The sequence below is a fragment of the Rhinopithecus bieti genome, unplaced genomic scaffold, assembly GCF_001698545.2.
Source record: "Rhinopithecus bieti isolate Rb0 unplaced genomic scaffold, ASM169854v2 scaffold_7605, whole genome shotgun sequence".
Lineage (NCBI taxonomy): Eukaryota > Metazoa > Chordata > Mammalia > Primates > Cercopithecidae > Rhinopithecus > Rhinopithecus bieti.
The window spans coordinates 1,304,222-1,321,025 of record NW_016805506.1 but is presented as its reverse complement, the minus strand read 5'-3'; positions in this window follow the sequence as shown (position 1 = coordinate 1,321,025).

Sequence of the window (16,804 nt, the reverse complement as noted above, 5' to 3'; positions counted from 1 at the left end):
CCATCTGTGGAAAACGAGTGGGGGCGATTCGCTAAAAGACAAGAAGATCTAGAACTGAATACATATATGAACACAAAATACATCCCATTAACATTGGGGAATAATACCACAAAAGAGAAAATATATAGTCAAAAAATGACATAAAGACTAATAACGCACACATGCACACGTATGTTTAATTGCAGCCACTATTCACAATTAAGCAAAGACTTGGAATCAACCCAAATGTCCCATTTATGCTGACAGACTGAGATTAAGAAAATGCTGGACACAGTATACACCATGGCAATAGTATGCAGCCATAAAAAGGATGAGTTGTCTGTGTCCATTTGTAAGGGACATGGAGCCCAGCTAGAAACCATCATTCTCCGGAAACTATCGCCGAAGAACAGAAACCAACACCGCATGCTTCTTCACTCATAGGTGGGAATTGAACAATGAGGTATTACTTGGACACAGGAAGGGCGAACATCACACACGTGGCGGTGCCTATTGTGGGGAGTGGGGAGGGGGGAGGGATTGGCACTTGGGCGATGGTTATACATAAACTGTAAATGACAGTTAATGGGTGTAGCCACACCAACATGGCACATGCTATAGCATATGTAAACAAATCTGCACACTGCTGCCACATGACTACCTAGAACTTAAAGCATAATAAAAAAAAAAAAAAAAAAAAAAGAAATAGAACCATTATTTTCCCTCAAGACAGCCATAAAATCCCAAAGTATGACTGTAGGTCTCCTCCTGTCTTTTGCATAAAATCTGGCCATATAGAAATTATCAGACCTATCTTGTTTGATTATAGGTCATAAGACCTTCATTCTGGGAGGGGTCTATCCCAAACCCAAAAGGAAGTAGTGCTGCACAGACAGGCCAAGAAGAATCTAAACAGACAGGCCTTGCTGGGTTTCCCCACTCAGGCTATCAGCATTGGATCTCTCCTCTCGCCCAATCATATTTCTGCATGGCTGTCCATACTTCATTGATCCAAAGCATAAAGATGGAAAGTTTCCCCTTATCTTTGAGTCTTCACTCCGAAGGCCCCTGTGTCATATAACAATATAATCAGATAAATTTGTATATCTTTTACCTTATCAATCTGCTTTTTGTTAGTCGATTTTCAGCAAACCTTCAAAGGATGAAGGGGAAGTTTCCCCTTGGGCCCTACAAGGTCTTCTTACTTGGTGGAATAAATCCTAAAAGGGTTTTCTAAGCCCCTTAATATAATATTTACTGCTATCCTCCTGCCTTTACTGTAACACCACCTATAATAATATGATGAATACTAATATTTTTACTAGCTACAAACTTTCAAAACTATCAGTAGACATCATTCTAAGATTATCTCAATTAATATCTAAAATAACTCATCAAGTAGGTAGGATTATAATGTGAATTTGAAACATAGGAAAAGTGCCCATGGTCATACAGATGCTGGATTAGTTATCTATTTCTGCTGGATAGTTAATCATCCCAAATTCAGTAGCATAGAACAAGAACATTTATTATTTCTCTTGATATTGGCAGTTAAGGACTCAGGTAGGTGGTTTTTCCCTGGGTTTTACATGCAGTTTAAGTCAGCCAAAGATTGGCTGAGGCTGTAATCATTTCTAAGGCTTCTCCACTGACTTAGCAGGCCCCTGGGCTGAAAAGACATAGTCAACTGAAGACTAAAACAGATGGGTCTCCCAGGGTATCTCTCTGTAGTTTTAGGTGCTCTCTCCAGCATGGTAACTTCCGGGTCTTCAAACTTTCCGCATGGGGCTTGAGACTAAAGTGGTGCATGCCCTCAGAGACAGTTGGGTGAAAACTGTATCACCTTATGTGACCCAGCCTCAGAAGTCATGCAGTGTCACATTCATCATATTCCATTGATTTTAAGTGAGTCATTAAGGTCGGGACCTTTTCAAGGGAAACACATTTGACTTAACCTTTTGATGAAAGAAAAGTCAAATAATAAGTGTTAAAAGTTTTATTCGAATTAAGTTTTTCTTAACTCAACATCTGTTCTTAGTTCTGCTGGTGACACTTCTACAAGTTACTCTGAAGATTGTCTAAAGGACACTTGGCCACTTAACCTATAAGGTCATACACTTAACTGAAGTTAGAGGTCAAGTCAAAATAATATAGTAAGGTCTCTCTATCTCTGACAAGAATGTACAATGTATGTTTTTAAATGTTAGAATCTTTAAAAATTGCTATTTTTATTTTTTGGAGACAGGGTCTGGTTCTGTTCCCAGGCTGGAATGCAGTGGCACAATCACAGCTCACCATGTCCTCCACCATCTGGGCTCAAACCATCCTCCCATCTCACATCCCTGAGCAGCTAGGACTACAGCCACATGCCTCCATGCCCAGTTAGTTTTTATTTTTATTTTTTGTAGAGACAGTGTCTCACTGTGTTGCCCAAACTGGTCTTGAACTCCTGGCCTCAAGTGATCCTTTCACCTTGGTCTCCCAAAGTGATGGAATTATAGGCGTGAGCTACTGCACCCAGCCAGAAATCGCAATTTTGATGACAGTTGTAAGAAGGCATCAGTAGCAGAACACACTGACTGAAAAATCCCCTAATTCCTTAATACATTCTTGCTTTTGATTAATATTAATATTAATTTTATATTTCTCTTCCTGTCTCTCTTATAACACATATAATTTGTGGCACATCAGTGTGATGTTTACCTTCTTGACAAGGCTTATCTTCAACCCAACTGAAATTAATTTTTCATGTAAGATTCCCCAATGGACATGATTTCTTAAAATTCAAGATACATTGCATCAACACCGTTTCTTCTGACAACTAATCTCCTAATTCTATCAAAAAAGTAATCAAGTTTTCCTTGAATGATTTATTCTCTATAGAGCCAGAGTGCTTATGGCTTGTGGCTCTGTGATGATCAAGGCACTAGAAGCTTTCCTAACTCTTTATATTTGTTATGGCACTTTGCTAAACCATGAATTTCTATGAGAGATTGAGAAGATGATTGAATTCCTTTCCCATTTGGAACTTCCCAGCTGTCCTAGCATCTGGCTTTGCATACATTTTTAGAGGTCTCTGCAAATTGTCATCCAACCAAAAATGTATGAAAATAAAATAGAACAATAAAACCACTAATTAAATATGTCAATTCATCCTCCCTCTTTTTGCATAAGAATTAACAAGCTGAATAAATCTCACATAACCACCTTTTCTAACAACCACAAATGTCCTTGTCTTCCATTGCTGTCTACATATTGAAATTTGTTGAGGTCCCAAGACCCTGTTGCAATCTTACCCTGACTTCTTATGTAGCTTCTGCAACTTGGTCCATGATGCCCATACATCAGGTGTTGGAGCTTCATCCTGGAAACAGGAGCTCTGTCTCTAGGCAAATGCTTACAAGCTGCTTGATCTTTCAAACATTAATTGCTACTTCAGTGAAATGGGGAAAATAATTTCTGAAAGCCTAATTTTCAGGGCTATTTTAAACGAATCAATAAAGTGTTTCTTACCCTTTGTTAAACCAGTTCTTATTGGTTGAACGTAAGATTCTCAAACATTCTGTCAATGTAATTTTAAGATTTGAAATACTTTAAATATTGTGAGGTAAAAGATGATGTGTGTGTGTATTTGTGTGTGTGTGTGTGTGTGCGCGCGCGCGTGTGTGTGTTTGTATTTACTCTTCCTCCAACTTCTCTTGGAAATCACAGAACTAAAGATTCCAAAAGTGTCCTGTAAAATAAGAAGACGTCTACAAATACAACCTTTCAAATATATAATGTTGGCCAGGAGCAGTGTCTCACACCTGTAATCCAGCTCTTTGGGGGGCTGAGGTGGGCAGATTACTTGAGGTCAGGAGTTTGGGACCAGCCTGGCCAACATAGAGAAATCCTGTCTGTATTAAAAATACAAAAATTGGCCTGGCGTGGTGGCGCACACCTGTAGTCTCAGCTACTCTGGAGGCTGAGGCAGAAGAATCGCTTGAACCTGAGAGGCAGAGGTTGCAGTGAGCTGTGTTCGTTCCACTGCACTACACAGCACAGCCTGGGAGGCAGAGTGAGCCTCTGTCTAATAAATAAATAAATAACCAAATATATCATCTTATATATTTGAAAGTTTGTATTTAGCAAACAATTTTGTGAGGTAGAGTTTACTGGTAGCATTTTTAAAGTTAGGAAATTCAGGGATACATAGTAATAAACAGCAGCACTTGTGAGCAAAACACACTTCTGACTACAGATTTATAACTATTCCTAGCCCTGCCCAGAATATCTAGCATTGTCTGTACTTACCACATAAAACCTCAAGCCGGAATAAGAATTCTTGTTTCGCCTTGTTTTTGTTTTTCCTGAAAGGTCAGACTCCTCTCCCTTATTGATTGTAAACTTCTTGAAAGGAGAACACATCTCTATTTTGATCACTTCTAGTGCCAACTAGGTACTGAATAAGAAGTTATTCAAAAATCTGTTCTAGTTTTTTTTTTTTTTAAGTATAAATTGGGCTTCCTTTCTTACACTGTCTGATATTCAGCCTCATCTACATGAGGTATTTATCCTATCAGATATCCAGCTAGACATCTGCCTGTCTGTAAAGACCAATTGTCATAGAGTGGACAGGATGGATAATCAGTCTATGTCTAGAGCCCATCCAGACCACACTGGTACTGGAGTAGTGGGAGAGGTACTTCCGGCCAAGGCTGTTTAGCTTTAAACCCTATTCTCTTGGTGCTTGAAGGGGAAACAGTGCTTTCAGTGTATCTAGCAGATGGAAACTTCACAGGCATTGATAGCTTTGAGGGAAAAAAAAGAAAAACAACAAGAAAAAAAAAAAAAAAAAACAGAGTTCCATAGAAACATAATGCAATTGTTAGTTCTCATGGCCTCTATTTCTCTTTCAAAGATTAAAGATTTAGTCATCCATTTTCATATGCTACCTCACATAGTAAAGCTTATTATGTGTCTTTCATGTATCCCTATTTCTTTGAGAGAGGTAAGAATAACAACTACCTTTCTGCATCCTTTCAGTGTCATCCCAACAGATTACAAAAGGAAATGTCTATCCATTGAAAAGATGCAGATGGTTTTTAATTAATTATCAAATTAACTTTGAAATAAGTACAATTTGATCATTATAACAGTTTTTCTATTCATAAAATGTTATTTATTGTATACTGTCCTTTCAAATGGTTGGTTTTGCTTTGCTTTTCATAACCACACAAATCCCAGAAGGTCAACAGAGACCCATATGATGGCTAAGAAAGCCAAGCAATAAATAAGAAATACATGAGCCAGGCATGCTGGCTCACCACTGTAATCCCAGCACTTTGAGAGGCTGAGACAGGTGGATCATCTGAGGTCAGGAGTTCAAGACCAGCCTGGCCAACCATGGCTAATGAGGAGAAACCCTGTCTCTACTAAAAAAAATTAGTTGGGTGTGTGGCAGGCACCTGTAATCCCAGCTACTTGGGAGGCTGTGGGAAGAGAATCGCTTGAACCTGGGTAGTGGAGGTTGCAGTGAGCCAAGATCGCACCACTGCACTCTAGCCTGGGTGACAGCAAGACTCCATCTCAGAAAAAAAGAAAGAAAGAAAGAAAGAAAGAAATACGTGGATTAACACAACTTGTAAAGTTATAAGTGAAAGACCTGGGGCAGACGTTTCATCAATGTAGAAGGTAACTAACATTTGATGAGTACATATTTCATGCCAAATAACTGGAGATACAGGCTAGCATATGCTATCTTATTTGAACCTTGTAATTCAGACTCATATTGGCATCTCTCCACCGAATCTGTTCAGGAGCCTTTACGTCAATGCCCACCAAACTGTAGATACCACAGTTATTCCTGGCCATGGATTATGAACAGCAAAATAAAGTTGCAAACATTTGAAAAAATTAGATGTTTTCCTCAATATAAATAAAAAGGTCACCTCAAAAGTGGGACTTCTGGTTGCTTTGTAATTTGTCAAGTTATCCAGGCTAACTACTTTCCCAGAATCCCCTTCTCTCTATATTTTAGGTTAGGATTTTTCCACAAAAGACATAATCATTTGAGATTTGGAGAGCAGAAGAGAAGCAATGACCATTTGGGGTTTTATGCTCTGACAGTCTGGGCAAATACTTTAGTAGCTTACACATGTTCTCAGTCATCTGTCAGTTTACCTTCTTGGTGTAAGGTAGCAACCAAACCTCCAACTGTTCTACCTTTTCCTGGGTCTTCCTTCAACTTCTCCCACTTTTTGGTCTGGTATGTCTTTAGCTCTGAGATAAAAGTCACCAGCTTCTCCTGTAGGACCCCACTGGTTGGAGATGATGAGAACCAACCTGGATTTCAGATCATTCTCATGGATTTCATCTCATGCTCAAAGATTTCAGCTTGTCCTTGCTCTTCTCAATTTGCATTTATTTTATCATGAGACAATGACCTTATAGAAACTGTTTAACCAGTCCTATAATGGGGCAGAGTCAAATCCCTATACAAATACATCCCTGTAGTTCTGCTTCTGTGATTGAACCCTACCTAATATATAATTTGTCACCAAGAGAGATTCTAGAGAAGTAATGTCTCTAAGGATGGGTTTTCTGGACTGGTTTGGGGTTATCTGGCTTGTTCTGATCTGATTAGATTGAAAGGTTCTAATCACTGCCCTTTCCAGTGGTTAAAGAGATATTAGTAATTCATGTCATTCAGTTGTGGAAGTGTTATGCAAATTATCACCTGCAAATATGTGTAATCAAATGCCTGTAGAAAACAAGGCTCTGAGTGACTAAGTATATGATGTCAGAGAATATTTTAGTCAAATTAGGCATATGATGGGGTTGGTTGGTTTATTCTAACTATATAGGAAATGTGTGTGTCGGGGGGAAGATAAACACAAAGTGAAAATATCCCAGCTAAGGTCCCCGTAACAGACCTGAAGTTGTCTATGCCTACCTTAAAAAAAAAAAAAAAAATACAAAAAACCTTATCTTCTGTGACCATGGGGTTGGGACTTCCAAAAGCTAAGCCCAAAGTCTAATATTGCAGGGGGCTGAATTACAATGTAAATTGAATCCCCAACTCCCAGGAGGTCTCTATTATTAAAATTTGGGCATTAACTGGGAAGGAATAAGACTTTGAAATTTGCAGTGGGGCATACGGGCATATTTCAATAAAGCTGGGGATTTTGAACCCCTAAATTCTGTGGAGGCTTCTTTACAGTAGAAGCAACTCGCTTTCTGGAGAAATTGTAATGGTCTGCAAAAGACTGCTGATTCTACTCAGGAACTACCCTCACCACCTCTCCTGGCTTCTAAATGTGTAAATATACAAGTCTCAGGAGCCTCCAAGAATGAGAAACAAAGTATGACACATGAGCAGGTAAAATGCACAAATAATCACTGATTTTGCCAACAATGATGTCATTCACCTGGAAGTTAAAACTGTCACCTGGCTGCTCTGGGTTTATTGTGCCAGTTAATCAATAAGCAAAGAATAGAGTCACTGTATTGGCTGGAGTGATTGACTCTGACCATCTAGGAGAAATTGAGTTGTTACACAATGAGTGTAAGAAGGAATATACTTGGAATGCAGGAGAACTCCTCAGAAATTCTTCGTATTCCCATGTCCGTGACTAAAGTCAAAAACAGTTGCAAGAACCCAGTTTAGGTAGAACTGCTGTGGTCCAGATCTTTCAGGAATCAAGGTCTGGATCACCCAACTACACAGGAAATCACAACAAATTGAGGTGATTTCTCAATTTGGAATTTGGAATGGGTAGTGAAAGATGGTAGTTATAAATACCATAACTAACCACATAAACAGTCACAAAGATGAGGACTATAATAGTTATAAATATTCTTTTATTTTGATATGAATATGTATGTATATGTGTGTATGCACAATATTTTGTTTTCTTTTCTTTTCCATTACCCTTCCATGAAACAGAAGACAGAGCTCCTTGTTTAAGTTATAGGATACCAAAGGGAGAATGAAAATCAGCTATAAGAAATGAACATCACCCCCAAACTATACGAGAAAAGTGATATCCTCTTTGGGGGAAATTTACTAAATATTAATATTCACATTTACTAATATTAAAATATTAATTAATATTAATACCATAGTTATTTTGATTCTTAGTACCTAATTCTGTAGCATAGAGATAATTTTAGCTATTTAAGAACTCAATGTGAAAAAGTAAATCATAAACATAAAATTTACTGCACATAGTAAGTGCTCAATAGTGGTAGCTATCATTAATACAAATATGGCTGGGCACGGTGGCTCATGCCTGTAATTCCAGCACTTTGGAAGGCCAAGGCAGAAAGGTCACCTGAGGTCAGGAGTTTGAGACCAGCCTGGCCAACATGGTGAAACTGTGTCTTTACTAAAAATACAAAAATTAGCCAGACATGGTGGCATGCATCTATAGTCCCAGCTACTCAGGAAGCTGAGCCAGGAGAATCGCTTGAACCCAGGAGACGGAGGTTGCAGTGAGCCGAGATTGTGCCACTGCACTCCAGCCTGGGTGACAAGAGTGAAACTGTGTCTCATAAAAACAAAAACAAATAATAAACATTAGCGTTTAATAATTAGTGTTTCTGAATGGTTTTTAACCATGCATTTACTTTTTGACATCCATGAAAACTGTATGGCATAGGTAAGCATTATTATTAACATTATTATTGCTGTTGTTATTGTTTCCATTTTACAGTCACATAAAAATATATTCAAGTGCTTACATGATATGTGGCCAAGGGTAGTTTGATTTTCAAAGAAGGAGGCAGAACTTTTTAATTCAAACGCATGTGGAATATTCTGCCTACATTAAATGCAAATTCCTTGTTTATTCTGATGCCAGAAAGTGTTGAAAGCAGAAACAAATGTGTTGATTCTCTCTCCTCCAACTGCCTTGCATGCTAACGCTTTCTGCTTTGATGGGTTGTTCCCGATCATATTTGATATAGCTGCGCAACATCTTTTTTATGTCAAGGCTTTGCTTCAAACACTCCATTGCCAGTTTGACTTGTCAAAAGTTGGAGGGAACACGTTTTAAGCATTCAGCAAGCATTCTTCTGAGAAGAAAACCACTATTTCTAATGAGCATTTGAGAGTGCAGTGGATTGCAGAAACTGTTTTCTAAGATCTGTCACAAATGATTTAGTTTTATTAGTTTTAATGGCCCTCAGCTATAGGCATGGAATATAAGTGAAAATTAAGATATTTTTTACGAGATGAAAATAGATTTCAATCACAGGGTGTGTTTTCCTCCCCATCTCTTCCTATTTACTTATTTATTTAATTACATTAATTAAGTAATTTTTCGGCAGTTGATTCTGGTTAAAAGAAAACCACTGTGAGAGATGAGAATACAGGGGTCTTCTTTCACAAGAACAAAGGTTTCCTTGTGTTGGGAGCCTTTCTGTTAATTGTATATAAACTGGTTGATTTGCCAAGCTCATAGGCAGGATGGCAGAGAAAGGGGCTAATGTGTTAAAATGGAATTTTTTTCCTGGGTAGGTACAAGGAATGTATATTTTTGTTCATAGCTAAAGGTTTGTCTTCTGTGCTAGTAAATATAGAAACAACCATGAAACCCCTATATTTAATGCCTCTGCTTGTTGCTTCTGTTTTTCTACACTGTAGCTTTTCTTGAATAATTTTATTTCTCCCTTTCTTTTCTATCACGCATCAGTCGCTGAAAATTATGGTAATCTAAACAGGTGTATATATTTTATTTTTCATAAACAATATGAGTGTATTTCTTAAATGCGGAGTGGTTTTGGCTGCTCATTCTCATTGCTCGTGTGTGTATGCCTGGTGGTGTATGACAGTGGATGATGAATGTGAGATTTTCTGTTGTAATAGCTCTACTCTAGTATTTCTCTGTCCTGTAGGCCAAGGCAACTATGTGGTTTGAAAGAGAGCCAACAAAAGTCTGCATCAGGAATCCTGGAGTTTGTGCTGCCTCTGCCATTCATTCACTGCCTTTACAACCTTGGGTAAGCCATATACATTTCTTGTGTCAAATTTTCCTCATTTGCAAAGTATAGGTCTTTGGAAAGAGTAAGTTTACACATCGGAAATAAACAAACAAAAAGGACAAAATCATTGTCTTCATGGAGATTATAATCATGGTAGAGGAATAAAAATAAGCCAGAAATATAACTGAAAATTAAATTGTATTGTATGTTAGAAGGTAATAGTTATTATATTATTAGGTTGGTGCAAAAGTATTTGCTATTAAAAGTACTGGCAAAAATCGCAATTACTTTTGTACCAACCTAATAGTTTCCCAGGGTTGCTGCTACAAAGTACCACAGAGTGAGTGGTTTAAACAACAGAAATTTATGTTCTTACAATGTTAAAAGCTAGTAAGTCTGAAATCAAAGTGTCGGCAGGGTTCTCGAGTTTCTCCTGAGGCCTCCCTCCTTGGCTTGTATGCCATTCACCTTCTCCTGGTGTCCTCTGGCATCTTCCTTCTGCACCTTGCTGGGCCCTAATCTCGTCGTCACATAAGGACACTGGTCATATTGGATTAAGGCCTACTCTAATGACCTAATTTTAACCTAATTACTTCTTTAAAGACTCTATCTCCAAATACAATCACATTCTGAGGTACTATGGATTAGGACTTTAACATGTGAATTTTGGGGAGCACAATTCACTCTATAATAATAATTATTCAAAAGTCTATAATTACATTTGGGAGTGCAGGGGCATAATTCAGTATTAATGGGATATTGAAGATAGGCTTGATGGAGATGGTAACATCTGCACAAGTTGTGAAGGAGCACCAGGAGTGGACATTGCAGATATCCTGGAAGAGTGTGATTCACTAGAAGGAATAGTCAATAGAAAGGCCCTGAAGTTGGAATGACCAGAGATGCCCAAGGGTCAGTGTCTATAAGATAGAACAATGATATGGCCAGGGCCATAGCAGGGGCATTGCATTTTTGAGGGCCTTATGGGTGATGAAAAAGATTGGGCTTTTACTCTGAGAGTATTGGAGAGCCACTACAAGAACTGAGCAGACATATGATCCAATCAGAATCACGCTTTTACACGTTCACTCAGCCTGCTGCATTGGGAATAGATGGTAGGCCAGTGTTTCTCAATCTGGATGACATTGACATCTGGGGTCAGAAAATTCTTTGTTGAAGGAGCTACCCGCTAGATGCCTACAGCCTCCTGCCTGCCAGTTGTAACAACCAAACATGTCTTAAAAAATTTATCAAGTGTCCCCTGGGGAAGGATTAATGACCCCAAGTTTAGAACCACTGTTGTAGGTGGAGCAGAAGAAAAGCTAAAAGATCATCGTGGAAGTCCTTGTAATAATCTTGGCTATAAATAATAGCTTGAATCATCATGGCAGCATTCTAGATATTTTGAAGGTAGAGTCAACCGATTTTAGAGGTTGCCAATGAACTGGATGAGAGGTATGAAAAAAGATTCAAAATGACACTGTGTTTTATGCTCTGTGCAACAAGAAGGATGTATTTACCTCTTAAACAGGGAAGACTTTGAGTGGAGCAGGTTTAGAATAAACACAGACTCTTCATACAAAGTAACAGGAGGTAAGGTTAAACACATCTTCACATATACTAATGTGTACAGAAGTGTGTGAGTTTGTGAAAATGTCTTCTAATTTCTATTTTTTCCTAAGAATTAGTGAGCAGAATCATTATCATCTGAGAGGAAGGATAGAACAGAATGTGTTAGATAATAAAAGCAAAGGTATAGAATAGAATTACAGAGGAGTGTAGGTTTTTATATGATGTATTATCAATATAATTCTGAAGACATTGACTGCAACGCCTCCCTAATAAGTATTGAGTGTTACTTTTAATGATGTCTCTTTATGAATTCCTCTGAATATTTTTCAAACAAAGTCAGAGTCAGTATGCTTTTGGATCTCTCTACTTTCTATTGTCCTGAGCCAAACAGACAATTTTTGCAATGTCCAAAACAATCTCTGTTCCTCCAGAAATACATTTGCTTTCTTATGAGGAACTGATAGTAAAATTAAGATAAAAAGCAATGCTTTAGGCTATTATCTTAACTTCATGCATGCTCATAATTAGGAACCATCTCTAAAAAGTAAGTCATCTACTTTGAAGAATTCTGTTGGTTTCCAAAGATCTATCTTGCATTAGAGACAGGACTAACTGCACTTGAGTCCAACTTCTGTCAGTGCCCACTTCAACCCCCCATGGAACTCCCATTACTGTTTATTAGAAAATATTTTTTACTCTGTACAATGCTTCTGAAAATGCTCCCTGATTCTAATGTGACTCTGCCATGGGAATATGATCCTTTAAGCACAGAAAATCACACAAGTTTACTGAAGCTTGGGCTGAAATTAGTCCCCTGGTCTGAGAGATCTCACCTGACGACCATGCTCTCTCTTGTTAGCAGTTCCACCTGACACTAGTTTTTTCCTGCTCTGCAGCTACACCAAGCTCTTTCCCACCTTAGTGCTTCTGAACAATATAATGATTTTAAACATTCACTTTTTCAAAAACTCTTACACAACCATTTCTTTGACAATGCCAGAAACTGTCAAATGTGCATTACAAATATTAAATTAATCTTCATAACGAAGTTAGGTATTATTATCCCCATTGTATAGATGAGGAAACTGAGACATCTCAAAATTAAGTAACTTCCCCAATGTGACACAGTGTAGCAGACATTATTGATATACACCAATATTCCCTCTGATGTCCCACATTCCAGCTATCAGCACTGGAATCTCTTTTTCTTAGAGTTTTCCCTGGTTATAGGAACTTCACCCAAGCACAGAGCAGACTAGGACATCTGAGAATAAAGCTTTCTACTATCTAACCATACTCAACAATGCTGCATTGCGTCATTGCCCAGACTCCTTGCTCTTTAGGTGGCATAACTTTGAGGTGGGCATTCTATACTTGTTGCTAGAGTTTCCCAGTAGGATCAAGACTTTGCTTCCTAACATTGGTAACTCATTTAAGAACCTTGCAATTATTGACTGTCTTCACTTCACTGTCTCTCTTCCCTATTTCTCTACTTGTCTTTCTGGTGATACTTTCCAAATAAATTACTTACACTCAAGTCCTTATTTCAGTGTCTACTTAACTGGGAACTCAAACTAAAACACAGCCATGAAGTTGAAGAGTGAGGATTTTATTAAGTGGATATAGCTAAAGGGCCTGTATTAGTCCATTCTCACACTGCTAATAAAGACATACCCAAGACTGAGTAATTTATAAACGAAAGAGGTTTCATTGACTCACAGTTCCACATGGCTGGAGAGGCTTCACAATCATGGCAGAAGGTGAACAATGAGCAAAGTCACGTCTTACATGGCACAGGCAAGAGAACTTGTGCAATAGAACTCCCATTTATAAATCCATCAGGTCTCCTGAGAGTTATTCATCACCACGAGAACAGTATGGGAGAAACTGACCCTATGATTCAATTATCTCCACCTGGCCCTGCCCTTGACAGGTGGAGATTATCACAATTCAAGGTGCAGTTTGAGTGGAGACACAGCTGAACCACATCAGGGTTTATGCTCTTAACCAATACACCATCCTGCCTCTTTAGAAGCAAATGGATGAGTACCCTACTCTGTTTTTCAGGAAATTATATCTTTATAAAAACTGCAATCCTGGCTTTGAAAGGCTACAACTTTAATCTTTTGAGTCCTCAACATTTTATGAACAAGATCTGGCTATGAAATGAACAGACACTTCCCAAAAGAAGACGTACATGAAGCCAACAAACACACATTAAAAAAAAAGCTCAGCATCACTGATCATCACAGAAATGCAAATCAAAATTACAATGAGATATCATCTCACACCAGTCAGAATGGCTATTATTAAAAAGTCAAAAAATAGCAGATGCTGGCAAGATTGTGGAGAAAAAAAGGAATGCTTTTACACTGTTGGTGAGAGTATAAATTAGTTCAATCATTATGGAATACAGTGTGTCAATTCCTCAAAGACCTAAAGACAGAAATACCATTCGACCCAGCAATCTCATTACTGGGGATATACCCAAAGGAATATAAATCAATCTATTTTAAGGACATATGCACAGATATGTTCATTGCTGCATTATTCACAACAGTAAAGACATGGAATCAACCTAAATGCCCATCAATGATAGACTGGATAAAGAAAACATGGGACATATACACCATGGAATATCATGTCCTTTGTAGGGACATGGATGGAACTGGAGGCCATTATCCTTAGCAAACTAACCCAGGAACAGAAAAGCAAATATTTCATGTTCTCACTTATAAGTAGGAGCTAAATGATGAGAATGCACGGGCACATGGTGGGGAAACAACATACACTGAGGACTGTCAGAAGGCAGGGGATGGGAGGTGGAAGAGGATTAGGAAGAATGGCTACTGGATGCTGTGCTTAATAACTGTGTGATAAAATGATCTGTGCAGCAAACCACCATGGCACACGTTTACCTATGTAAAAAACCTGCACATCCTGCACATGTACCTTGAACTTAAAATAAAAGATGCAAATAAAATACATTTAAAAGGGAAAGCTGCACACCCTCCTAGGAAAATATACCTCTCCAAATATTCACTCAGTTATGGACACGGAGCACAACGTTCAAAAGACTCACCTCTACCCTCCTTGGTGGAGCTGGAGCAATAGGAACAACAGACAAAAAAAGATACTCCCAAGAGAACACAACCAGAATCGAGTCAAGTAATTCCACTCCTTGACTGATCAAAAATCTTTTCAGAATATCTGACTGGCAGGATTTTATTATTGCTATGGCTGGCTACTCTGTGTTTTCTATTCCTCTTTCTTGAAAGGTGATTTTTATCACGGTCTTTCTGTCCTTGTTTCACAATTATATGTCCATTCTATATGTGTGTGTGTGGTGGTGATGAGGAGGGACAGATTACCTGCCATTTACTTCATGGATTCCTAGTCATTAAGAGTCATATATTTTTTTCTTTTTCTTTTTTGAGATGGAGTCTTGCTCTGTTGCCCAGGCTAGAGTGCAGTGGCATGATCTCAGCTCACTGCAACCTCCAGCTCCCAGGTTCAAGCAATTCTCCTGCCTCAGCTTCCCAAGTAGCTGGGGCTACAGGCATGCACCACCATGTCTAGCTAATTTTTGTATTTTTACTAGAGATGGGGTTTTGCCATGTTGGCCAGGCTGGTCTCGAACTCCTGACTTCAGATAATCTGCCTGACTCGGCCTCCCAAAGTGCTGGGATTACAGGCATGAGCCACTGCGCCGAGCTTCACGAGTCATATCTTGATTAGACAGAAAGGAATGCATGTAATCAGGGTATCTTTGCTTGTTTTGAGACAGAGTGTTGCTCTATTGTTCAGGCTGGAGTGAGTGGCACAACAATGGCTCACTGCAACCTCAAACTCCTGGGCTCGAGCAATTTTCCCACCTCAGCCTCCTGAGTAGCTGGGACTACAGGTGGGTTCTATTACAAATAAGTAGTTTTCTTTTTTCTTTTCTTTTTTTTTTTGTAGACACAGAGTCCAGGCTGGTCTCAAAATCCTGGCCTCCAGTGATCCTCCTGTGTCAGCCTCCCAAAGCTTGGGGATTACAGGCGTGAACCACTACACCCAGCCTCATCAGAATATCTTTGAGTTTAGCATGAATATAACAAGGGAGAGTATTTGTTGCAGGTATTTGTTGGCTAAAAGAATAGACTCTCAGAAGACAGCTTACCGTCTATCCAAATTCCATGCTTTCTTTTCATTGCATGGAATTCAAGTAAGATGTGGCTATCCAATCAGAGACTATGCTATCCAGTTCCCAATGCATCCAGGTTAGCCAAATGATGAGTTATTGCCAATAAAATGTGAGCAGAGTGATATGTGTAGTTTTGGCCTAGGAATTTAAGAAGCAAATGTGCTTTTGATAGCTTTAACTTTTGGAATTGAAAATTCTGAGGCCTGAAGGGAGGGTTATTAAAAAATAGAAGGAGCCTGGATTCCTTAACACATGGAAGAAAGGTAAGCAATAAAAACTGTATTGAACTATTACACAAGACAGAAATGCATTTCTGGCCGGGCATGATGGCTCATGCACTTTGGGAGGCCAAGGTGGGCGGATCACGAGGTCAAGAGATCGAGACCATCTGGCCAACATGGTGAAACCCCCTCTACTAAAAATACAAAAATTAGCTGGGCGTGGTGGCGCATGCCTGTAGTCCCAGCTACTCAGAAGGCTGAGGATCTCTTGAACCCGAGAGGTGGAGGTTGCAGTGAGCCGAGATCACGCCACTGCTCTCCAGCCTGGCAACAGAGTGAGACTCCACCTAAAAAACAGAAAAACAAAAACAAAAAAAAATGCGTTTCTATTTTAGTAAGTGTGATGGTTAGTACTGAGTGTCAATTTGATTGGATTAAAGGATGCAAAGTATTGATCCTGGGTGTGTCTGTGAAGGTTGTGGCAAAGGAGATTAACATTTGAGTCAGTGGGAAAGGCAGAACCACCCTTAATCTGGGAGGATACCATCTAAATCAGCTGCCAGAGAATATGAAGCAGGAAGAAAAACGTGAAAAGGCTAGACTGGCTAGGCCTCCCAGACCACATCTTTCTCTGGTGCTGGATGCTTCCTGCCCTCGAACATCAGAATTCAAGTTTTCAGCTTTGAGACTCGAACTGGCTTCCTTGCTCCTCAGCTTGCAGACGGCCTATTGTGGGACCTCATGATTGTGTGAGTTTAATACTCCTTAATAAAATATGATATACATATATATATATATATATATATCTGTCCTATTAGTTCTGTCCCTCTAGAGAGCCCTGACTAATACACTAAGCCACTAATATTTTAGCACTTGTTAG